Source organism: Papio anubis, chromosome 4, assembly GCF_008728515.1.
Source record: "Papio anubis isolate 15944 chromosome 4, Panubis1.0, whole genome shotgun sequence".
Lineage (NCBI taxonomy): Eukaryota > Metazoa > Chordata > Mammalia > Primates > Cercopithecidae > Papio > Papio anubis.
In genome coordinates, this window is record NC_044979.1 from 85500456 (window position 1) to 85526381 (window position 25926).

Consider the following 25926-nt stretch of genomic DNA (forward strand, 5'->3'; position numbering starts at 1 on the left):
GTGGATTGGAGGCAATGCTAACATGTCTCTCCAATTTGGAAAGACAAAGTGGTGCATAGAGATTTCTCTGTGAACTTTTTTTCCAAGAAACAATGCAGGAATTTAACAGGAACACTGAAAGAAACCACAGACCCTTTGAAAGAAGCAGCAGGCTGCAGCCTACACCATGAGCCATGCAGAAAACTGTAAGTCTCCAGAGTAAGAGCTGGGAATAAACTGCCTCTGGTATTTACACTCCCTTGGGGGAACCTGTCAATCCAGGCCAAGGGAGAAGGCTTTCAATGTACCCAGTGCTGGAACTGATTTAGAGAGCACTGGGGAATATCAAGGAAGAAGCAACAGTGGGGGGAGCCTTGTGTGCATTTTCAGTCTCCAGCATGGACCGAGGGAAGTTATTCCTGATCCTGCCTCACAGGGGCCTTGAAGAAGTCTGCCAGCTAACTCAAGCAGTGGTCACAGGTTGAAACATGATTCCAACTGAAATTCGTGATATAACCTCAATTGGGGATGAACTCCCTTGGCCAGAACCAGGGGGTGAGGGAGAAGCCTATCGTAGCCACGAGCACAGAAATTGGGTACCCCAGGTTTGCAGGTGGACTGGGAGGGGAACGGACTGAAAGTTGTGGTTGCTGTCTCCACCAGGGAGGTTTATGGCCTGGGCCAGATTTTAGTTCTGAGCACAGACTGCCTGAAACTTAGCTAGCTGCAGCTGGTGGAGCAGTGTGGGTGTGTGACCTGCCTTGCCAAGTGCATGGAAGCTGGGTGGGGTTTAATGCTGCCTGCTTACTCCCCACTACCTGTTCCAACACTTCTTCACAGCAGAGGCAGCTGCATTCCGCCCCGGAACATGACCCCAGTGGTCAGAGAATCACCCCCTCACACCACAGGGGCCACAGTTTGCCCTGCAGGCAGAAAGCCAGAGTGCAGGCCTGCCTGACCCAGCCCCCATCTGGCTTTGTCCCTCCACCCACCCTGATAGCTTAACACAAAGGACAGAAACTTTTGGCAGCTCTACGGCCCCACTCATAGCTTGAAAATCCAGAATACCTCTCCTGGGTAACATAAGGCAAGCACACATCCCACTACTACTGCTGCAGCTGCTGTCCTTTTGCAAATGCCACCTCTTGGCTGGAGACCAACCAACACAGTCCATCAAGCATCTCTGGGTAGAATAACCTGCACCCAGGAAGAAGAAAACTTGTATGTGACCTCAGCCATCACCATTGCCTACAGGACCTGGCTAAACAGGAGGTCCTGAGCTTGTCCATGTGACCAGTTCATTACTACTGCAACCAGTATCTGAGAAGGCCAACACACTATGGCTATTTATAACAAAGGGATCTCTAATGTAGATAGAGTCTACATCACTCTCCTGCCCATTGCTGGGATACGTGAGGATAGGTCACATCACTGGATTTCTTGTAGACATTCCCCAGCACCAACCTGGAGTGTGGCAGCGCCACTGAGTGGCTAGACTCAGAGGAGCAGTAGCATTTACAGTAGTCTGGCTCTCAGGGCCTCCTACTTCTAGGGGAAGGGGGAATGTAACACATCATAGGAACAACCCATGGGACAAAAGAATCCAGATGGCAGGACTTGAGTCCCAGAACTTTCCACAGGTGGAAAGTTTAATTCAGCAGAGGCACAGGTGCAATGTTAGGCTCAGTAAGGAAAGTCTGTGGTTCCACCCCAACACTCAGGCAGCCCTGATGCTCATGAAAGGTCTCGGAGAAGGAAACTTCTTTCTCCCCTTGTCCACCACTGCAGATACAGCTTGGGCTTGCACCATGGGAGCTTGGCATGGTTTTACCTATAGACAGACTTTCTGGAATACTTCAGGGTGACTGAATCTCCACAGGAGAAGGGCCCTCCAGGTTCAGGCTTGCACAAGGAGTACAGTCACAATTCCTCTCTATTTGGAAAATCGACATTCCTGTAGATGAAAAGAGGTGCCTCTCTGATGAATAGCCAGAACACTGGGTCAGGAGTGTGTCCAGGAAGTGGATCACTTTCCTGCTGGCCTGGCAGGGGAGCTGAGGTGGCTCCCACTCTTGCCCTGACAAGACTTTAGTTTATTCCGCTGACAGCTCCTCCATGCACCTCTGTCAGGGCAGAGACCTCTGCAACACCCATTGATGGGCACCTGCTTTTGCCACACCACTCTCTGCCCAGGGATGCCACTCCTACTGGCCTGAAGCCTGAACTATTCAACTCAGTAAATAAATTACTAGGGGAAAAATAAATTTTTAAATAAGTGCACACCACAGAGAATGAGATAAGCCTCAGGAGACCTCTGCCGTTCCAATCTCATAGGAGACAGTGAACTTGCTCATACACCAAACACATTGCTATTGCAATGAGCATCTGAGAAAGCTATTGCAAAAAGGCCCTCTGTACCATAGAAACCCATAAAAGGTCTTGACCTCTGAAAGTACCAAGAGCAGAATTAGCTTTCAATGTACTATAAACATTAAATTCACATCCTCAAGGAGAAATAAAGAAATTTTTTTAAAAAAACAGTAAAATGAAAAATAAATTAAGAAATGATTAGAACATATAGTCTGCCCAAATAAGAAGGTACTAGAAAAATAATTCTGGTAATATGACAAAACAGGTTACATAACATCCCCAAAAGATCATACTAGCTCTTGAACAATGGATCCAAACCAAGATGAAATCTCTAAAATACCAGATAAAGAATTCAAAAAGTTGATTATTAAGCTACTCAAGGAGATACCAAGAAAAACGGAAAACAACATAAAGAATATAGAAAAATGATTCAGAATATGAATGAAAAAAATTTATGAAGAGATAGATGTTTTACAGAAAAACCAATCAAGATTCTGGAAATGAAAGATACATTTAGGGAATTACAAAATGTAGTGGAATGTTTTGACAACAGACTAGACAAATAGAAGAAAGAATTTCAGGGCTTGAAACAAGGCTTTCAAGTCAACTCATTCAGAAAAAAAAAAGAAAGAAAGAAAAAAGAATCAAAAGAAATGAGCAATGCCTCTAAGAAATATGCAATTATTTAAAATGCCCAGATCTAAAAATACTTGGTGTTCCAAATAATTGGCGAGAGAGAAGAGAAAGCAAAAACATTGGAAAACTTATTTGATGGAATAATTGAGGAAAACTTCCCTAGCTTTGTTAGGCAAATTTAGATGTCCAAATACAAGAAGCTCAAAGAACTCCTGGGAGAGTCATTGCAAAAAAGACATCACCAAAGCACATACTCATAGGGATTTCTAAAGTTAACATGAAGGAAAGAATTCTAAGAGCAGTGAAACAAAAGCATCAGGTAAACTCTGAAGGAAAATCTATTAGACTAACAGCAGACTTCTCAGCAGAAACCTTACGAATCAGAAGTATTAAGGTCTTATCTTCAGCTTCCTTAAATAGAATAACTGTCAATTAAGAATTTTGTATTCAGCAAAACTAAATTTCAAAAATGAAGAGAAATAAAGTTATTTTCAGACAAACAAATGCTGAGGAAATTTGTCACTACCAGACCAGCTTTAAAAGAAATGCTAAAAGTAGTTCTAAAAGTTGAAACAAAAGTCTTAGATGAAACATAATAGAATCTCTTGAAAGCATAAAACTCACAGGGCCCACAAAACAATAACACAATGAAGAAAACAAAGTATCTAGATAACATGATACCTGAAATAATACCTCACATCTCACATTGATGTGGAATGTAAATGCCCTAATGCTCCACTTAAAAGATACAGATTGGCAGAATAGATTTAAAAAATCACAAACCAAATATCTGCTGTCTTTAAGAGATTCATCTAACATGTAAAGATTCATATAAACTCAAGGTAAACGGCTGGAAAAACATATTTGATGCAAATGGAAACCAAATGTACGCATGAGTAGCTATTCTTATATCTGATCAAAAAGACATTGAAGAAACAGAAGTTTTAAAAAGAGACAAAGAAGGTCATTGTATAATGATAAAATTATCAATTCAGCAAGAAGATATTACAATCCTAAATTTACATGCACCTAACTCTGGAACTGCCAGATTTATAAAACAAAAACTACTAGATCTAAAAAGTGAGCTAGATAGTAATGCATTAATAATGAGGAACTTCAACATTCCACTGACACTAGACAGATCTTCAAGACATAAAGTCAACAAAGAAACAATAATTTACACTACACTCTAGAACAACTGGACCCAAGAGATGGTTACAGAACATTCTACCCAACAACTGCAGAATGTACATTCTTTCATCAGTACATGGAACAGTCTCCAAGATAGACCATATGATAGGCCACAAAACAAGTCTCAATAAAGTTTAAAAAAATCAAAAACATATCAAGTGGTTCTCAGACCACAGTGGATTAAAACTAGAAATCAACTCTAAAAGGAACCCCCAAACTAGACAAATACATGAAAATGAAGCGATCTGCTCCTGAATTATTTTTGGATTAACAAGGAAATCAAGAAGGAATTTAAAAAGCTATTTGAAATGAATGACAATAGTGATACAATTTATCAAAACCTCTGGGATACAGCAAAAATAGTGCTAAGAGAAAAGTTTATAGTGCTAAATGCCTCCATCAAAAAGTGTAAAAGATCACAAATAGACAACCTAATATCACACCTAATATTACACTTCAAGCAACTAGAGAAACAAGAACAAACCAAACCCAAAGTTGCAGAAGTAAATACATAACAAAGATCAAAGCAGAACAAAATAAAATTGATACAGAAAAACAATACAAAAGATCAATGAAATATAAAGTTGTTTATTTGAAAACAAAAACAAATTGATAGACCATTAGCTAGATTAACCTAAAGAGAGAAGTTCCAAATAAAATCAATTAAAAATAAAAATGAAGGCATTACAACTAACACCACAAAAATACAAAAGATCATTTGAAACTACCATAAACACTTTTATGCACACAAACTAGAAAATCTAGAGGAAACGAATAAACTCCTGGAATCATACAATCCTCCTAAATTAAATCAATAAGAAATACAAATCCTGAACAAACCAATAACAAGGAGCAAGATTGAATCAGTAATTTTTTAAAATGCCAAAAATAGTAAGACCAAGGCCAGATGGATCTGCAGCTAAATTCTACCAGACAAATAGAAATTGGGACCAACCCTGTTGAAACTATTCCAAAAGATTCAGAAGGAGAGAATCCTCCCTAACTATCTATGAAGCTATTATCACCCTGATACAAACACCAGGAAAGTATATAACAACAACAACAAAAAGAAAACCACAGACCAATGTCCTTAATAAACACAGATGCAGAAATCCTCAACAGAATACTAGCTAACTGAATCCAACAATACACCAAAAAGATAATAAATCATGATCAAGTGGGTTTCATTACAGGGATGCTGGGATGGTTTAACACATGCAAGTCAAAAAATGTGATAAATCACACAAACAGAATTAAAAATAAAAACCATATGATCATCTCAACAGATGCAGATAAAGCATTTGATAAAATCTAGCATCACTGTATGATAAAAATTCTCAACAAACTAGCCATAGTAGGGACATACCTCAAAATACTAAAAGCCACATATGATGGACCCACAGCCAATGTCATACTGAACGGTGAAAAGTTGAAAGCATTCCCCTTGAGAACTGGAACAAGGCAAAGATGTCCACTTTCACTACTTCTATTCAACATAATACCTGAAGTCCTAGTTAGAGCAGTCAGACAGGAGAAAGAACTAAAGTGCATCTAAATTGAAAAAGAGGAAGTCAAACTATAATTGTTCACTGATGCTATGATTGTATAACTAGAAAGCTGTAAAGATTACTCCACAAGACTACTAGATTTGATAAATTCGGTAAACTCTCAGGTTACAAAATCAATGTACACAAATCACAAAGCAGTAGCACTTCTATATACCAACAATGATTAATTTGAGAATCAAATCAAGAACCTAATTCCTTTTACAATAGCTGCAAAAACTAAAATACTTTAGGATATACTTAAACAAGGAGGTAAAAGATTTCTACAAGGAGAGCTAAAAGAAACTGCTGAAGAAATCATAGATGATACAAACAAATAGAAACATATCCCAGGCCCTTGGATTGGCAGAATCAATATCATGAAAATGACTGTACTGCCCAACTACAGATTCAATGCAATTCCTATCAAAATACCAACATCATTTTTAACAGAATTCGAAAAAATATTCTAAAATTCTGTGGATTACAAAAATAGCCTGAATAGCTTAAGCAATCCTAAGCAAAAAAAAAAAAAAAAAAAATCTGGAGGTATCACATTACCTGACTTCAAATCTTAGTATACTACCAAAACAGCATGACACTGGTATAAAAGTGGGTGCATCATTGACCAATGGAACTAAATAGAGGGCCCCAAAGTAAAGCCAAATACTTACAACTAACTGATGTTTGAGAAAGCATTCAAAAATATAAATTGGGGAAAGGACACCTTATTTAATAAATGGTGCTGGGAAAACTGGATAGCCATACATAGCTGAATAAAACTGGATCTCTATCTCTCACCTCATATAAAAATCTACTCAAAATGGACCAAAGACTTAAAGCTAAGACCTGAAACTACAAACATTGTAGAAGATAGCCTAGAAAAAAGCTCTTTTGGACATTGGTCTAGGCAAAGAATTTATGACTAAGACCCCAAAAGCAAATGCAACAAAAACAAAAATAAATAGGACCTAATTAAACTAAAAAGCTTCTGCACAGCAACAGAATTAATCATCAGAGTAAACAGACAACCACAGAATGGCAGAAAATATTTGCAAACTATGCATCTGACAAAGGACTAATATTCAGAATCCACAAAGAGCTCAAATAAATCAGCAAGAAAAACACAAATAATCTCATCAAAAAGTGGCCAAATGACATGAATAGACATTTCTCAAAAGAAGATATACAAATGGCCAACAACAAAGGTATCAAAAAATGCTGAACATCACTAATCATCAAGAAAATTCAAATTAAAACCACAATGAGATACCATCTTACCCATGCAAGTGTAGTCATTATTATAAAGTCAAAAAAGAATAGATGTTTGTGCAGATGTGGTGAAAGGGAATGCTTATACACTACTGGTGGGAATGTAAATTAGGGAAACATCTACGGAAAACAGTATGGAGATTTCTCAAAGAACTAAAAGAAGATCTAGCATCGTATCCAGCAATCCCATTACTGGGTATCTCTCCAAAGGAAAAGAAGTCATTGTATCAAAAAGACACATACATATATGTGTTTATTAGAGCACAATTCACAATTGCAAAGATATGGATTAATCAATCTAAGTACCCATCAACCAATGAGTGGATAAAGAAAATATGGTATATATACACCATGGAATATTACTCAGCCATAAAAACAGAATGAAATAATGTCTCAGGCAGCAACTTGGATGGAGCTGGAGGCCATTATTCTAAGAAGTAACTCAGAAATGGAAAACCAAATACCATATGCTTTCACTCGTATGTGGGAGTTAAGCTGTGGGTCTGCAAAGGCATACAGAGTGGTATAAGGGACTTTGGATGGACATAAAAGCGGGAGGATGAGAGGGAGGTGAGGGATAGAAAACCACATATTGGATATGATACACACTACTCAGGTGACAAATGCAGTAAAATCTTAGGCTTTATCACTATAAACCGTGTATATTCCAAAAGCTATTGAAATAAAATGTATTTTTTAAAAAACACGAAACCATGGGCAAAAATTAATAGAAATTATCAAAAAATTTGAAACAAGATAAGCAATGTTATTTCATGACTTCTGTAACTAGGAATGTCTCATATCTGATATTTCCACTCCTATTTTCTTTGCCACTGATATGTCCTCCTCACCACACAGAGAAATATTTTCATTAAATAATTTACCCTGCTCAAGAATATAAAATATTTACTCTGAACTTCTCTATTTGAATCTTGTGAAAAATAACAGTTTCATTCTATTCTGAACAAAAGGTAGATTATTTAACCTATCTTGCTAAGAAAGTCATGATAGATTTTAGTCAATTTATGAACATTTATAAACAAAATATTTGTAGTATGTGTACTATATTTTAAAAGTAAGTTGTATCAATTTAATCCAAAATACGCTGAGAATTTGTCAATATGTATATATTTAAAATTGCTTACATGTGGGCACCAGAACTTTTCGAAATAATTCCACTAATTTATCAAATGTCTACATTGGCATCAATGAATACTTTAGATGCATTTTAACATAGCTAAATTTTTTTTTTGTATGATAAATCTGGTCCTTTTGAATACCTTACCAAATATTTTTCAATGTAAAAAGAATTTTCTCCAGAATTCTAATCTTTTCAATTATTGGCATTTTGAGTCAATCAACAGTTAATGTAGCCATAATTTTTATTTTTCAGATGCTATGGAAATCTTGACTCTCAGATTAATTTGATTAAAATAACTGTCACTTTCTAAAGATGATAATGATTTTGAAAAATAACAGTAATTTTTTTTCTTTTCTTCTCTTTTCTTTTTTTTGAGATGGCGTCTGGCTCTGTCACCCAGGCTGGAGTGCGGTGGCACAATCTGGGCTCACTGCAAGCTCCGCCTCCCATGTTCACGCCATTCTCCTGCCTCAGCCTCCTGAATAGCTGGGACCACAGGAGCCTGCCACCACGCCCTGCTAATTTTTTTTATTTTTTATTTTTAGTGAAGACAGGGTTTCACCGTGTTAGTCAGGATGGTCTCAATCTCCTGACCTCGAAAATACAGTACAAATTTTTAAACATATACTTTTCTAAACATTGTTTTCCTAGTAAAACATTAAAATTTATAAATATAAGGCATAATCCTACTTAGCCAGGTTTTTATGGTGAGCAGGAATTGTGTTTGTAGATGCATTTCTTATCACGAGGCATTTCTTCCTGATAACTTATGATATTATGCATCTACATAAAAATATGGATTATATTTTATTTTATTTTTTGTTTTCCTTAAGTAGGAAAGATGAAATAATCATTCTAATAACTTATAAAGGCAGAGTCTTTCACATCCAAATCAGTCTATGTACATATTTACTCACTAAATAATTTAGACATGAAGGAAGAAGGGATCCTATATTCAGTCTTACAAATCTGCAATTTTCTTATGCCTTTATAAAGATTCTGATGCAAATTTTTTCAGTTTAATTTTAATCACCACTTTTACATGCCTTCAAAATAAATGATTGAATATATTATAGCAATAGATTTGAAGATTAAATCATCCTGAAAAAACAAAAAAAAAAGAAGACAGACAAACTATGTATGGAGAAGAAAGAACATTCACATCTTTTTAAACAGAGGCCTTTTTAAAAAACATATATATATATATATTTAAAGCTTCCATAAGTTTTGGCAAACATCACACCAGTTTCATCCAACTCCCAAACCTGGGAGTTGATCCAAAATTCTGGTAGTCAGAGATTTGCTAAGTGCGTTGTTGTTCTATTACCTGACATTTTTGGCTTATTTTGAAACATTTTTTCTCCACTCTTAGTATTTTCTTTTCCTATTGTTTTCAAATCTTAACAGTAATGGCAGAGATATTTCTTTCTTCTTATTTACAAAAAATGAAATCTTTACTGTTACAGCCCCATACATAAAGAAATTCACTTGATTCACAATTTAAATCATTAAAATATTTCTGTTTTTTGTTTTGCATTATGCCCTCAATAAGGGCGTTACTTTTAAGTTTTCAATAAGTTACATGAAATAAATTTATTTAGAATGTTAATTATGTTTCTTTATAGAATTAAATGATAAATTATTATCAAATTTATGAATGTATGTATAGCTGTCTCTATAATTAAGATTCCGAGTTTGTTTTCTAAAGAAAAAGTAGGTACATTTTTAAGAACAATATTTAATTAAATATACTTATAGACATAAAATTCCAGCTATTACTAGTAAGTAACAGTATTACAATAATGACTGGTTTAGCCATTTCTTAGGTAATATACGCTTTGTGGCTCACCAAGTGTGTATATATATATATTTGTTGTTGTTATTGCTGTTTGTTTGTTTGTTTTCAGATGGAGTCTCTCTATGTCGCCCAGGATGGAGAGTGCAGTTTTTGATCCACCTTGAGTTGATTTCTTTTTTTTGTTTTGTCTTTTTGAGACAAACTTTCCCCCTGTTGCCAGGCTGGAGTGCAGTGATGCGATCTTGGCTCACTGCAAACTCTGCCTCCCTGGTTCCAGTGATTCTCCTGCCTCAGCCTCCTGAGTAGCTAGGATTACAGGTGCACACCACCACGTCTGGCTAATTTTTGTATTTTTAGTAGAGACGGGGTTTCACCATGTTGGTCAAGCTGGTCTCAAACTCCTCACCTCGTGATCCGCCTGCCTCGGCCTCCCAAAGTGTTGGGATTGCAGGTGTGAGCCACTGCGCCTAGCCAAAGATTTCTTAAAAAATTTTTCTCATAGGTGATTAGTAGATGTTGAGGGTGTGGGAGCATAGAAAATTTTCTAGGACATATTGTTAAGGAACTTTTGGATTACATAAGAATCTATGAAATTTTCTTTCTGAAGGACTTCTTAAAGCCTAAGAGAAGATAATCAAATACACTCATTATTATCTTCTTACTAGCTGCAGTTGGATGGCTCTCATGTGCTTTCTGTTGTTCTAAGTGAGGTCCATCTTGAACATAAGGAACAGAGACTGGGCCTGCATGTGGTCACATAGAGGAATGGGCACCCGGCAGTTGGTTTATATTATCATTGGGCATCATTTGGTGAATTTCTTATGGATAGTGTTTAGATAGGATAGGTCACATATACCCACATTCCATTTTATCAGATCATCAAAAAATTATTTAAATTATATCTATGTCAATATTTCCCAAACTTTCGTGATGATTTTTTAAAAATATGAATGATGATTAAACACAGATATTTTGAGGTCTTACACTAGACCTCCTGATTCAGAATCTGTAGAGAAGGGGTCCATTAATATATAATTTCAATTTATTTTTCCAGGGGTTCTTATTAAGAAAAAGAAAAGCTAGAAAATAATATATTAGGATGCATAATGAAGTCCAGTCAGCCAAATTTAGCTCCGGTTTTTTTGAAAGCGCATTTTATTCATTCTTACGTACAATAAAACTCAAATTTTACAAATTTTATGGGCTGCGGTAATCCCTCTGTACTTAAAATATAATAATATGTGCAAGTCTGATGATATTTACAGTTTCCCTTAAGGTCCTTAGATGGTGCATATTATGTTTCTTATGGCATGTAAACTTTTAATTTATCTTTTTAAAATTAAAATGTTTGTGGTTAAGTCTAAGGTAGGTATGTATACCTACATTAAATATTAACTCACACATACATAACTACAGAGATATATAGACAAAATTAATGCTTTCTTTAACAACTTTTATCCATTACATCCAATAGGAAACCTTACAATTCTATGAAAACATATTATATATTCCTGAAACATGAATATTTATAGAAAGCAGACATTTTCTTCAGCTCTATTACACTTCTAACTTTGCAGGAATAGTGATCTTCTTAAGTATGACTCAATATTTGCAACATGGAATTTTTTAAAATGTGGAAAATATTATTTGTTTACCAAAATAATGAGGAAGAAACTCTTTAGAACCCATGGAATACTATTATAATATTAAAATTTATTTTTTAAATTTTCAACTTATTTATCATACACACAAAAAAACTTGTCAACTGAAAATCTTTTTGGTGATAAGAACCCTGCTGAGGTTGAACAGTGAGTACAAAAAGAGGATAGAAACAGAATACTTAGCTTCACAGGACTCAGCCTAGCACAGAAGATGAACATATAAATGTATCATAGAAACATCAGGGGACAAATGCCAAGGAAACTAGAGGCCTGTGGGCATCTGGTAAATACTCACAAAGGACATAACCTAAAAGAAGAGCAATAAAGGCAAAACAGGAACTCCCTTCTGGAGAAGAAAGAGAATAACATTCATGGATACAGTAGTCGGGGCTCAGGAATTGGACTTGACCAGTGTAGATTGTGGTGACAGAGTTGAGAGGCATGAATGCGACTGCGTGTCAATTATAGAAAACTCAAGTAAGGCAATGAAAGACATGCATTAAAAATCTCTAAGGTGAATTTAGACTATAATCTGCAGACAATGAGGAGTCAAAGATTTTTTTACAAGAGTGATACTGTGAGGTGGGAGGGATGAGAAAATAATACAAATTAGAAAGAAGCTGCAATAAGCTGTGCAAGAGGTGATGAGGGTTTAACCTGGAGGATTCAGACCAGTGGTTCTTCATCTTGGCTAAACATTTGAATCAGCTGGGGAGTTGCAAAAGTATAACGGCCCAACTGTACTTTAGATCAAATACAGCAGCATCTCTGAAAGGGGTGAAACCAAGGCATTTGTACTCTTGAGAGTTCCCTTGATGATTCTAATGTGCAGCCACAACTTAGAAGCAATTACACTGTTGGTTCTAGTGGGCTGAATGGCTGATGCATTTGGGTGATAAGAGCAAAGAAAATGTAAGATTGGTTCCTGAGATTCTTACTGGAGGAACTAAACTGTTCAGCATTAACACTGAGGGAAATATGAGGACGGGTAATACTGTCAACATGATTATGAGTTCAATTTTTAATATTTTAAACTTCAAGAAATGCATGTTGCAATATTGTAGAGGTTCTTTCTGCACTTGTTTATAAAATATCATTCTTAGGAGAAGGAGAAAAGTTCCTAAGGACAAAATAAAAAGAAAGACAAAGAAGAATTTAAATATTAAGATTTCTATCAATAGAGTCTCTGAGTCTCCAGTCTCTGGAAACACAGTCTCCTCTTCTTGTTTTTATTTTATTTTATTTTATTTTATTTTATTTTATTTTATTTTATTTTATTTTATTTTTGAGACATAGTCTCACTCTTGTCACCCAGGCTGGAGTGCAGTGGCGCGATCTCGGCTCACTGCAACCACCGCCTCCCAGGTTCAAGTGATTCTCCTGCCTCATCCTCTCGAGTAGCTGGGATTACAAGCGCCTGTCACCAAGTCCAGCTAAATTTTTTTTTTTTGTATTTTTGGTAGAGATGGTGTTTCACCTTATTAGCCAAGCTGATCTCGAACTCCTGACCTCAGGTGATCCCCCGCCTTGGCCTCCCAAAGTGCTGGGATTACAGGCGTGAGCCACTGCGCCCGGGTCTTCCCCTTGTTTAGCCTGAGTTGTTTATTATTTAGCTTCTACTACAACAAACAATCATATTCATTCTATGAGTCAGGTTTTATGGTATAGGCTCAACAAAAGACAAGTAAGACTTAGTTTCAATTTTACTTAAAGCTTATCTTCCTTCCAGACTCTGGCCGTTTATATCCCTGGCCTTCATTAGTAAACATCGCTGAGGCAGGGCAGCCTTTACCTACCCAGAAGCTGGATAATTCTTGCAGTGAAACACTAAAACTAAAGGAGAGATCTAAAATTAAACAGCACTATTTCTCTCGTGTCGCTGATGGATTTCAGCGTATAACTAAACCGGGCAGGTTAGGTAAGGTGAACATGTGGGTAGTGGGATAAGAGTGAGAGAAGGATTTATTTGCTCCCAGATGATCTCTGCATGTGTAATCCTAGTAAAGTTCAGATTACCTCTATGCAAAAACCTATAATTTATGTCAGTTATAAAAAATGTTGAAACAATGAAAACTACCAGGGTACTAGTTACAAAGAACTGTTAACATCTCAGCTTCTACTCTAGTTCCTCACACCAATCATTAAATTCGATACAAAGGTGTTCATAGAAAGATCAGTATTTGATAAGTAAATAATAATAATATAAAATATGCCTAATTTTTTCATATTTTTGTGTGGTTAAGCAGTACTCGGACTTTTTGCCAATGAGTATTAAACTAATATTTTATGCAAGTGCCTTGCTTAAAATAACACATTGCCTTCATCATCCCCAATTTGAAATACTTCTGTGTTTCTAAAACTTGTGTATATTTAAAATGTTGGGTAAAGTTTAAAGTATTCAGAACACACAGAGGTGCAATATCTCTGAAGAAATAATGTTATTAGGTAAAGTTGAATTTAATAGAAGGTCTAAGTAAAGAGATGTTTAAGAAAGGAGAGTTTATAGCTTAACAGCGGCTAAAATTTCTTAATAAGTAGATGTTTTAGCTCAAAGTACTTACATTTAATGAATAATTAAATTTTTGAAGTTCAAAACCTTGAACAGGTTCAAGAAAATAAAGCAGGTTTTTCAAACTATGTGCCAAGAAGCTAGTAAATACTATTTAGATTAGTAGTATAACAGAGTTGGCATTTCATCATAGTCGAATAGATATAACCTTTAAGAGATGATTTTTTCTAAAGATATTAGCACATATAATACAAACCCCCAACAACTTAGCTATAACATGCTAGAAATATTCCATTAAAATTGAAAGCAATATATCTTCTAATATTTCTGGAGGTCCTTAAAAGTACAATAGAAGACATGAAATAGAAATGAGAAATAAACACAGAAAAGCAAGAGAGTAAATTGGTTAATAAATTGCAGAACAACATAAATGTAGAATAAGATTTACCATACCGATAATTTCAAATTATAAAATACAATAAAATCTCAATTTCAACAACAAAAATACAAACTGAATAGGAAAAACTAAAAAAAAAGTGTGACATGTATTTTTAAAGGTCTTAATACTACAAAATATTTTCCTAAAATTGTGAATAATTTAAGATAAACATAATTTGAGGCGAGGGGAAGGCTGATTGCTTTAAAGGTGTCAAGTGTTTGTGTATTTATTTGGAAGATGAAAACTGTTCCTATCTAAACATAATTAAGAACTGTTCGAGACTTATTAAAATATTCTAAAGTGTATCTAGAGATTTATCCTGATCAATAGAATATCTGACAAATGGAAAGTAATATGGCTGCATATGATAATTTAATACATTATAAAGCAAACATAAACAATTGGAAAGTCATGAAATTTATCGAAAAATGATACTTTAACAATGAGTATGAAAACATAATTTTAACTTCCACATCATAAACCTAAGTAATGCCTAAATAAAATAATAAAATAATAATTAAAATTATGGAAGAAACTAAAATCTAATAGGGAACCAAATATATATTTTTAAATACCTCAATAATAAGAGATAGATTTCTCATTTTTAAAACTATGAACATAATTATAATTGCAAAAGAAAAGAAGAACAGTTATTTAAATATTTAAAACATCCATATTGAAATACACATATAAATATAAAATTAATAGCCACACAACCAACTAGGAAAATATTTTTAGAACATAAAACAGAGAAATGATTTGTATATTTGTTGCATACAGGCCTCATTCATATTAAGAAAATATATACTCCTTTAAGAATTAATGGACTAAAAAAGCCTACAAAGAGAAATTTGCCTATTTATTTCTTCAAAAAATATTTATTGAGCACAAACTATAGAGTAAGTAAAGCACTGTTCTAAATCTGAAGAAAGGGCAGCAAATAAACAATAAGTAGTGCCCTTAAGCAGGACAGATGGACATTAAAGAAGATGACGAAGTGTGGTTTAATATATTAGAATACAATAATTGCTATGGAGAAAAATAATGCAGAGAAAGATAGAAGAAATGTGGGTGATAGCGGGAGGAGGCAGACTGTAGCTTCCAATGAACAAATAAATAGTTGGAGAATTACAATGTAACCTAAAATTTAATCTTCAGTATTAATAGCATAATTTTGATTTAAATAATACATAAATGTTTTGGAAATAAAGTTAATGAGTAATCATCATTCATGAACATGTATAATGTTATAATTCTTTCCAAAAGCAAAGTGGTATATTTATCAGAATTCTTAAGAATGTTCATAACCCTTCACTCAGGAATTCCAATTCTAGAAACTTAACTGAAGTAAATAGAATTATAGAAATAGCTTTTAAGAAATGCAATGCTCAACCTAGTTTTATTTTTAACAGTCAAAATGTGGAAACAAATTTGGAATTGGGAAACCTGAATGTCCACCAATATTTACACAGAGCTCAATGCCATCCTTATACACATATTTTTTGTGGTCATTAAAAATTATGCCTGCAAAACCTATAAATACATGGAAAATAAAAACAAAAATCAGATAATTTTGTTGTATATAAAATTTTCTTCAATTATGTTTACATATAGAAACGTTTACAAGCCAAACAAAAATATTTCAGAAAGTAAAATATATAGAAATAATCTGACTTAAGATGTTAGTCTTTTTTTTCTAGAATTACAGACTTTTCTAGTGAATGGGACTATACAATCACCAAGTTTAACTTCTCAACCAATACAGTTCCACTCTACATTATGCCTAAAAAGAGTAACTCTTTAGCTAATGTCAGAGATAGAGGACCACTCTCTGAAAAGATAGACTTTTACAAAATTTTCATGTTATCCTACAAGCCCCAAGTTTATCTGACTAAATTACAAGTTCCAGAGTGGGAACATAGGGGAGGATATAAGACAAGTGCCTTACTCATTTGTCTAACTACATGGAATTTTTCCAACTAGAGCTTGATATTAATAGTTTCTTCCCTGTGCACCATAGTTGAGGTTCAGATGCCCTGTACTGCCACAGCTAAATTCCCTTGCTCACAGTGCCATCCTTTTCAAGTGAAGACAGCCACTCTTTTTTCACCTCCTTCTTAAATAAAGTCTTCCTCATGGTTTACATCATGGTTTTTATCCTCTTTATTTAATAGTATACATAACATTTGTAATAATAAGCATAATAATAACAGCAATATAAACACATTATAAAAAGGACATAATTAAGAAATAACTAGTGGAGACACTTAACAAATGTAAATTCTGAGAGTCTCTCTCTACCCCAAACCACAATGTAGGTACTTTATTTCTCTTTTCCAAATTAGGAAACTGGTGTTCAGGAAGACCAAATAACTTGCTGCAGTAACACAACTACAAATTTAGCTAAGCTGAAATTTGTCCTTGAGTCTTAAAGAAGCCAAAACCAGTGTTTTGTGGTTCTTTCTTCCATTTTTACACATCATCATAGCCTTCCTAGGATCCTTCAGTTGGAATAAATCTCTTTTTCCTTTTCTCAAATGTACTTTGAATGTGAATTTATAGACTACCTTGTATGATATCATGGTTATTTATATCTCTTTTTCTCATACCACCTAGCCATCTCTCTCTCTCTCTCTCTCTCTCTCTCTCTCTCTCTCTCACACACACACACACACACACACACACACACACACACACACAGACTTCTCATACCACCTAGCCATCTCTCTCTCTGTCTCTCTCTCTCTCACACACACACACCCCTAATCAGTGCAGAGAAAGAAAATATTTGCTCAACAAATACCTGCTGAACTGACCTAAAGAGAATTCCAATTAACCTATCACCAGTTACCCTTCCTTAGCTGTTTTAATTTCAGTATGAACGATAGCATAAGTATGAAATCCCCCGAATCTACCATCAAAGACCAACCCTACTGACATAGGACTGTAAAAAATGTAGAGCAGTGAAAATGGAAAATAATTTTAATACTTCTAAAGGACAAGAGTATATAAATCCTAGGTGGTGCTACACTTTACTATTGTAGTTATTGGCATTATGGAATAAAATTTTAAATGGACTTTTTTCAAGTCAAATATCATTACAGAAATGGGGCTATAACTGCACACTGGTAAGTTTTCAGCATCTAATGACTTATGAGTGCTTGCCAAAACATGCAGCTTTTGAAAGAAAAAGTTCAACTCTTTCTTGATTTACTACAGAGTAAATCATAGACAAGTTAGTGTTGCATTTGGCCACAAAGTTGAGAATAAGATATAAAAATTAGCAAAATAAAAATATCTAACTAGCATAATCCTTTTCCTGGGGAAAGAAAAATATCTAACTAGCGTAACCCTTCCTGGGAAACTTTGATCATTACCACGTGAAAGGTTTTCAAACAATTATGAATGTATTTACTCTAAGAATATTTCCATGAAATCATTATCATGTATGGAAAGAGAAGTATATGCATTTAATGAGTTGATTGGAAAGTAGGCAAACATGAGTGAATGAGGTTTGTATAAAGAATAAATAATAGATATTGAACTAACATAAAATCCAAATAGCCAGGAAGGCTATTCTTATTGGTTAAATATTTCTTCTTACAAAGAATGTTGAATTCAATGTTCAAAGGAGATGTTTTAGTCCATTTGTAAGAACATTCCCTTCTAAAGGCAATACTTTAATTCTAGATAAGTCAGTAACATATCCCATAAAGGGAGCCATACAAATTGATGTCCTCTGTGTTTTGAAGAGCATATCTTTAAAACTGAGAAACACATAGACTACTTGTGTATAACAAGCATCGTACTGGTATAAAATATCAAGTTTCCTTATAATGGTATTAATGTGATATAAAATACAGTAAGAATATTTAATTAGCTCAACACATAAATTTAACTATGTTGTCTACTCTACTAAATCAGCTTTCTCCCCTCTTAATAATTAGCCTTCAAACCACTTCAATCACTCAACCAGTGTGATCAACTTTATCCTCTAATTATCTCATACCTCTTTTATGATTTTTCGTTTGTGTGTCTGCGTGTGTTTGTTTGTTTGTTTTTGAGACAGCGTCTCACTCTGTCATCAAGGTTGAAGTGCAGTGGCACAATCATGGCTTGCTGCAGCCTTGACTTCCAGGCCTCAGGTGCTCCTCCCACCTAAGCCTCCCAAGCAGCTGGGACTACAGACTACAGGTGTGTGCCAACATGCCCAGATTATTTTTGTATTTTTTGAAGAGACTGGGTTTCTCCATGTTGCCCAGACTGGTCTTGAACCCCTGGGCTCAAACAATTCACCAGTCTCAGCCTCTCAAAGGGCTGGAATTACAGGCATGAGCCACCACGACCAGTCTATGTTTTTCTGTATCAAGCCACTCAGTAATTTTAAGCTATAGCCTCTTAATTGTCATACCTGCCTCCAATCTAATAAAGTAACAATGACCATTCTATTCTTCTGTCTGAAATATATTATTGCTGATTTGGAATACAACTGTTTTAGTATAATGTCTCTTCTGACCTTCTTATTGTCCACCTCTCTAATTCATCACTCTTTGTCTCACTCACAGTAAACTATTTTCATTTACTTAACTCCCCTTGGTATTTCACACTTCATGTCTGTTCTCCTTATTGTCCCCCAGGTCTCGCTACTTTGTGATTACTAAGCATCTTTCAAGACTCAGCACAAGTGTAACCTCTTTTTGAAATTGATCTCTAGCCACTCTTTCATCAACACCCCAGTAGTTGGATTTTTCTTCTCATGCATCTTTTAAGGTTAACTAGACCTAAAATTCAAAGTGTGTTTTTGCTACACAGGAGTTATTTACTCTGAGCAAATTAACCTCACTATGCATCAGTTATCTCATCAGTATAATAAATATGATAATGTAATAACAATATAATATAATAAATATGATAATGTAATAACAATATAATATAAAGGTTATTGCTTCAATGAAAGTAAAGTGCATTGCCCAAAATATTTAGGTCTTTTTCTCGGACCTGTGCTCACTGTTTATACTTACGTAATACTGGCAAGAGTGGTTTGCCATGATTTATTTTTTCTTTGTGTCCCCGAGCAGACTCTCTGAACACCTTGAGAGAAGATATGTAGTAAATTACTCAACTCTATCTCAGCACCTAATCTGTGAGTACTAACGACTGGTATCCATTTCTCACATGAGCGTTCACTAAGTGCTAATGCTGTGTTTGATGGATTGGAAGTATGTGTTATACGGCCAGGCGCAGTGGTTCTTGCCTGTAATCCTAGCCCTTTGAGAGGCCGAGGTGGGCAGATTGCCTGAGCTCAGGAGATCTAGAGCAGCCTGGGCAACACGGTGAAACCCAGTCACTATTAAAATACAAAAGATATTAGCTGGTCATGGTGGCACACACCTGTAGTTCCAGCTATTCGGGAGGCTCAGGCAGGAGAATTGCTTGAACCCAGGAGGTGGAGGTTTTAGTGAGCTGAGATCGAGCCACTGCACTCCAGCCTGGGAGACAGAGCAAGAGTCTGAAAGAAAAAAAAAAATATCCTTTCCTCTTGCTTAGCAGACAAGAACATGTAAAGAAGAGACTTATATGGGCAAATAGTTACATAGGGAAGAAAGCTGTGAATACCATTAAATAGAAAGTGACCAAAGCATGGAATTCGAGAAGAGAAAAATATTTCCATCTTGATAGGGTGGAAGAATGGAGGAAAAATAGAGGTGGAAGTAATGGAAAGAAAATAAGGAAGATTTTAAGGAGTCTATAGCATTTGAGTTAAGACTTGGAAAGACAGCTAGGATTGGAACAAAGAGATACCCAAGAGATCAAGTTAGAAATATCAGATAGAGGGGAAAAAATTAAAGTACCGTGAAGGAAGTGCTGAGTATGTTTAGTTGCTAGCAAGTAGGTCTACTACAGTAAAGTTCACAATAGCAAAATTGGTTAGTGTCTTTCACCAACAAACATAGGGTCGAGATCGATGGTTTGGGAGCTTAACCAAATTTGGAAATGTTGAACATCAAAGCATACTCTTAGGCATAGCAGCTACATTATGGGATTAGATTATCATAGTTGTATTGACATTTTCAAAGTCTTGAATAAGTGGCTGACACATTCACTGTTATTTAATAAAGGTGAAGAAAACTGAAAAAAAATTCAAGAAAATGCTTGCTACAGTTATTTTAAAATCCCTTTAAGGATTTCACTCTTTAAAGTGAAAGCACAGAAATAATCTTCAAAAGAAAGCAGCAATTTTTCTTCTTGCTAGTATCATTTAAATACAACACTCATACTACATTCAAATGTGAATAGTAACAGAGCATTACCTCATCTGATGAATGGAAGAAGCTATTTTTCTACCACTAACTGGCATGAGAAAGAGCAAAACTCCTGGAGGAAATTAGCAAATCTTAAAGGTGTGGATGACATTCTGTAGTATTGCTCGTCCAAAAAAAATGACACAAATTATAGCACTGAACTCTAAAGCCAAACAACAGCACACACTCTCTCCGTGGCAAAATGTACTTTTTTCCAGGGATTAATCTCCAAACATGCCAACATTTTAGTGTAAATTTGCTGTATATTACAAGCAACACTAAGGAATCAGCTGAATCTATCTGTCTCTCTCTTAAATAGACACACATATACACACAGAGGAATTTTCCACTGGAGAATGCAAGCCAACACCTTTTTATGCTCCAGAAAACAATCATACATTTAAGAAATATTTTCTATATTTATGTTATTTCAGTGATTGTATGTGTTTGTGGGTGAAATTAAAAGTGTTATTGATACTAATTTAAAAGCAAATGCTGGCTGGGCGTGGTGGCTCGTGCCTGTAATCTCACACTTTTGGAGGCTGAGGCAGGTGGATTACTTCAGGTCAGGAGTTCGAGACCAGACTGGCCAACATGCTGAAACTCCCTCTCTATTAAAAATACAAAAATTAGTCAGGTTTGGTGGCACATGCCTGTAATCCCAGCAATTCGGGAGGCTGTGGCAGAAGAATCACTTGAACCCAGAAAGCAGAGGTTGCAGTGAGCCAAGATCACGCCACTGCACTGCAGCCTGGGAGACAGAGGGAGATTCTGTTTCAAAAAAGAAAGAAAGGAAGGAAGGAAGGAAGGAAGGAAGGAAAGAAGGAAGGAAGGAAAGAAGGAAGGAAGAAAGAAAACAGAAAAAAGAAAGCAGGCCGGGCGCGGTGGCTCAAGCCTGTAATCCCAGCACTTTGGGAGGCCGAGGCGGGTGGATCATGAGGTCAGGAGATCGAGACCATCCTGGCTAACATGGTGAAACCCCGTCTCTACTAAAAATACAAAAAACTAGCCGGGCGTGGTGGCGGGCGCCTGTAGTCCCAGCTACTCGGAGGCTGAGGCAGGAGAATGGCGTGAACCTGGGAGGCGGAGCTTGCAGATCGCGCCACTGCACTCCAGCCTGGGTGACACAGCGCGAGACTCCGTCTCAAAAAAAAAAAAAAAAAAAAAGCAAATGCTGAATATGTTCTCAAAATAAAGGCAAATACTGTTTGCTTGTTTTTTTAAAAACCAACCAAAATTAAGCAATTAGTTCTCAATACATTTTCTAAAACCAATACAATAAGTGGTAATTTAACAATTTATACAGATGAATATACAAGCAAAAGCATAGGAATGCTAAAAGGTTGAATTCAGGGCTGAGTTATCCACTGGGAACAAGAGTCACAGTGCTGAGGGTCCACGATACTTTTAGAGGATAATGGAAATATTTTAATTTTCATTTCTTTTAAAACCAGAAGAAAAAATGACTATAATAATATTGGATATATAACAATCAAACCAATCTGAATTACATCCATCTTTTTATAAACACGGTTGTATAATATAATATTTTTATGGTTAAATTTTTTAACAGTTGTATAATATAATTTTTTTATTATATAGAAATGGGCTCAAGAAGGCAAAAGTGCCTAAGGCTCATGAAAGTCAAGATGTCATCCTGCCTGAAGTTACTTCTGGTGCTGAAAGAAGGGAAATAGTATCACAGGAGAGTATGTAAAGAGAGCTTCTCAACTTTTTCATAATGTTTTATTTACTTAAAATATATTAAGTGGATATAATACAATGAGATTTGATAAAACTCTTGGGTACATACAAGTTTGCCTATTTTTGCTAGCATTTTATTTTATTTTATAATTCACAATCAAAATACTAACCATCCTTTTGAGTCAATGAATTAATTGATACTTATTAGAATTTTAAGTATAGAATTTGGGAATTTCTCTTTAAGATAAACTATTAGTCTGGTCTTCATCAAATATTTTTTACCTCTGAAATGAACAAACATTCTTTGGGAAAAAAAATGTGTCATATCAAGAGAAATGTGATTTTAATTTACAGAATTATTCTTCTAACCAAAAATCAGACCATGAACTTTTTTCAAAAATTATATTGGTTATGGATTTTTAACAGGGTATGAATAAAGTTGGGGTATAATAAATTTGGTATGGCAACAAAAGGTATACGGCATTTCCACCAGATTTTCTTATTTCAAAATTTATTATTTTGTTCTAACTCTAGAACTTAATAAGAACAAACTTCAAAATATAATAGAGAAACGAAAATGCAAAGGTTACTTAAAGATTAAAATATTTGAAAATGAGAATTTAAAAAATGCGTAAATCAAGGAGACTGGCATAGAGCTTTTAGCGCAGTACTTTTTACAAAGCAGATATTTATTTTCTAATATATTAGCTGTTTTCAATTTAAAAGACTATTTTCACTAGACTGTAAGCTCCATGAAGAGAAGCCTTTTTGTTTTGTTTTGTTTTGTTTTGTTTTGTTTTGTTCACTGCTGTACCTCCATCATATGGTACAGTAGCTGGCTGGCATACCGTATGTGTTCAATTCATGTATGTCATGGACCAGTCAACTAGAGTTGAGCTTCATAAAGAAGATAGAACTGAAGCCATAAAATTATTATTGATAGTAATAATTTCTCCAGGCATTACATCTTGACTACGTTTGTCAAAATAAAGTCAGGAAAAGTATCTATATATTTGTAATCAGTGCAAACTTGGTTGTATTCAGTGAGTAAATCTGAAGGATCTCGAAAGCTGAACGTCTGGGATGGTCAATGAAAACCCAGGAGGAACAATCCACACAGGGAGAATATAATTAATTGTATTCTTACAGCTATTTCTCAAAAGACAGCTCAAAATGCAGATGGTTTTGGAAAAAAAAAGTGCAGCCCACAGATGATATTAAGATGGCAGCACAGATGCAGAGAGAAATGTATCTTAATAATGACTTTATAATATGCTGAAAATACCAAGAAGTTTTCCAAATGGTACATTCAAATTATAAAATAGTATCTATCCCCTAAAGTGTAATTAAATGTCAGATTTTCTGTGAGTATTTTTAGCTTATTTTTTGTATTTAAGATACATTAGGTAAAAATAAAGATCAATCTTTTTTAACATAGTAGGAAAATACTAGCAAGATGAATGTCCAAGTGTGTGTTTGGCATCAAACAAGGAAGAGAATGGAAACAAAAAAGAGCGCGAGAGAGAAGGGGTGGTGAACATCTGGGGTGGTTTCTTTTCTAGAAACAGGAAAAAGGTCATATCCCACCCAGTGAGAAGAAGTGACCCCCTAAAAAATGTAAGTGATCTTGCTTGACCTGTGACGCGAGCATGGGGATGACCTCGGCTGTTTAACTGCAATGTGTGTTTCTTGTTAGAAAAAGTGAGAGAGTTGTGCTCTGCCATAAAAGAATGTGAGGGATATGAAGGTGTTGAAAAGCAGAAGAAGAAAGTGGAGCATGGGGAACTTGATACAAGCTATGGAAAAATGAAATATTAAGTTAGCCCTGCCTTTAGAAATGTTTGGTAGAAAAGACAGATACAAAGAAATACATGCATGTATACTCCTGTATGCTTACTCCCACACACAACACATACACATATATTCTTGTTGCTGTGTTTAATTGTGAGGATCAATTCTTTCTCTGATAATCTCTTATACTTGTCGTTAAAATCATGATATAGGTCTGGACGAGAATAGGCCTGTGGGTATATCTTTAATAGCTCAAAATATCCCATACTATTTTCCATGAACTCCTAGAGGCCCAAGTCTAAAATATAAACTTGTGTTAGTTCAACTTTCAGTTCTTTTACATATAACAAGACCACATCAATGCCTTTATCCAATGCTTGACGACATCCTCTTAATTTTTTATTCTATGAAGTAAGTGGGCTCTCTGCTCAAAATATTAATAGTCAAAAAATTCCCCCATTACAATACAAATGAAAGTTAACTTTAAATGTCTTGACCTACATAAACTCACAACATTTGTTTCATCTTTTAAATACTCTTTCATCCCTTTCTCTTCTCCAGCTCTCTCTATCCCATCAAACTCCCTTGAAGTCTTCTCCACAGAGCCCCATTATTTAAATAACAGTGTACCCAGCAAACAGCTGTGGAAGGGAAGAATTGAATTGAAATTCAAGGCCAAACCAGGACAGAAATTTGGGGTACAATCTCAAATCTGTTGGTATAAAGAAAACTGAACATTTTTGAGTTTTCAATTTTGTTATTACTAAATGGTGGTGATTTGGGGTTTGTTACATCAGTTTTATTACAGAAATATAAGGAAGATAAAATGGAAAGATTTGGGTTTGTCAGATTATTTATAATAAAAATCTTATTTATTCGGTTTTCGTTATGAGTCAAGGGTTTGGTTTATCTATTTCAAAAGTCCCAGATTCAAACTTTATAGGGCCATGATTTGTCAATAGTCCAATGAACTCAAAGAAACTGACACTTTTATTTTATAGGAATGGAGCATGAATGGAGAGGAAATTACTAGTAAATAGTCAACTAAAAAATACAGAACTGGAAAATGATAAGCCTTCCTCTAGCCCACCATCATATATTCTCATGAAAATCTGAGGCATTATTATATTATTTCAGTAACACAAAATGTTTAAGAAGAAAGTCAACTCTAACAAATGCTTTAGTTAAATCTTGGAGAGCACACTGGATAACAATTTTCTCTTGCTTCCCCCTTCCCCCAGGGTTTCCTTCCTGCCGTCTCAAAGTGGGATGAGCTAGTTGACATTTAGTAGTTAAAACCAAATTTAATATTAAGCATATGTAGTTATATTTGAAATATATAAATAAAAGTGTTACTAGAAGTGATTATCCAGTAACTTGTGGTTGCACCTATCTTAAGGACTTATTCAGCTCATCATGGATTTTCTCCTTATTTTCCTTTTACCATCCTGCTGCTCTCCACCAGAGGGCAGGCAGGGGCAAGGAGAAGGCAATCTTGTTAGGCAGTCTGGTTAAAAAAAAAAAAAAAAAAAAAAAAAAAAAAATTGATAGGACAGGAAGTGAAAAGTATTGCCTAAAATAAGATTTGA

At 35.1% G+C, this 25926-nt stretch overlaps 1 protein-coding gene across 2 annotated transcripts in view; it reads right to left on the reverse strand.

The window, feature by feature from the left end:
• The window catches only part of AGMO (alkylglycerol monooxygenase), a 355530-nt gene that overhangs the window by 77090 nt on the left and 252514 nt on the right, over positions 1–25926 (reverse strand). The gene's annotated exons all lie outside the window — the stretch shown is intronic.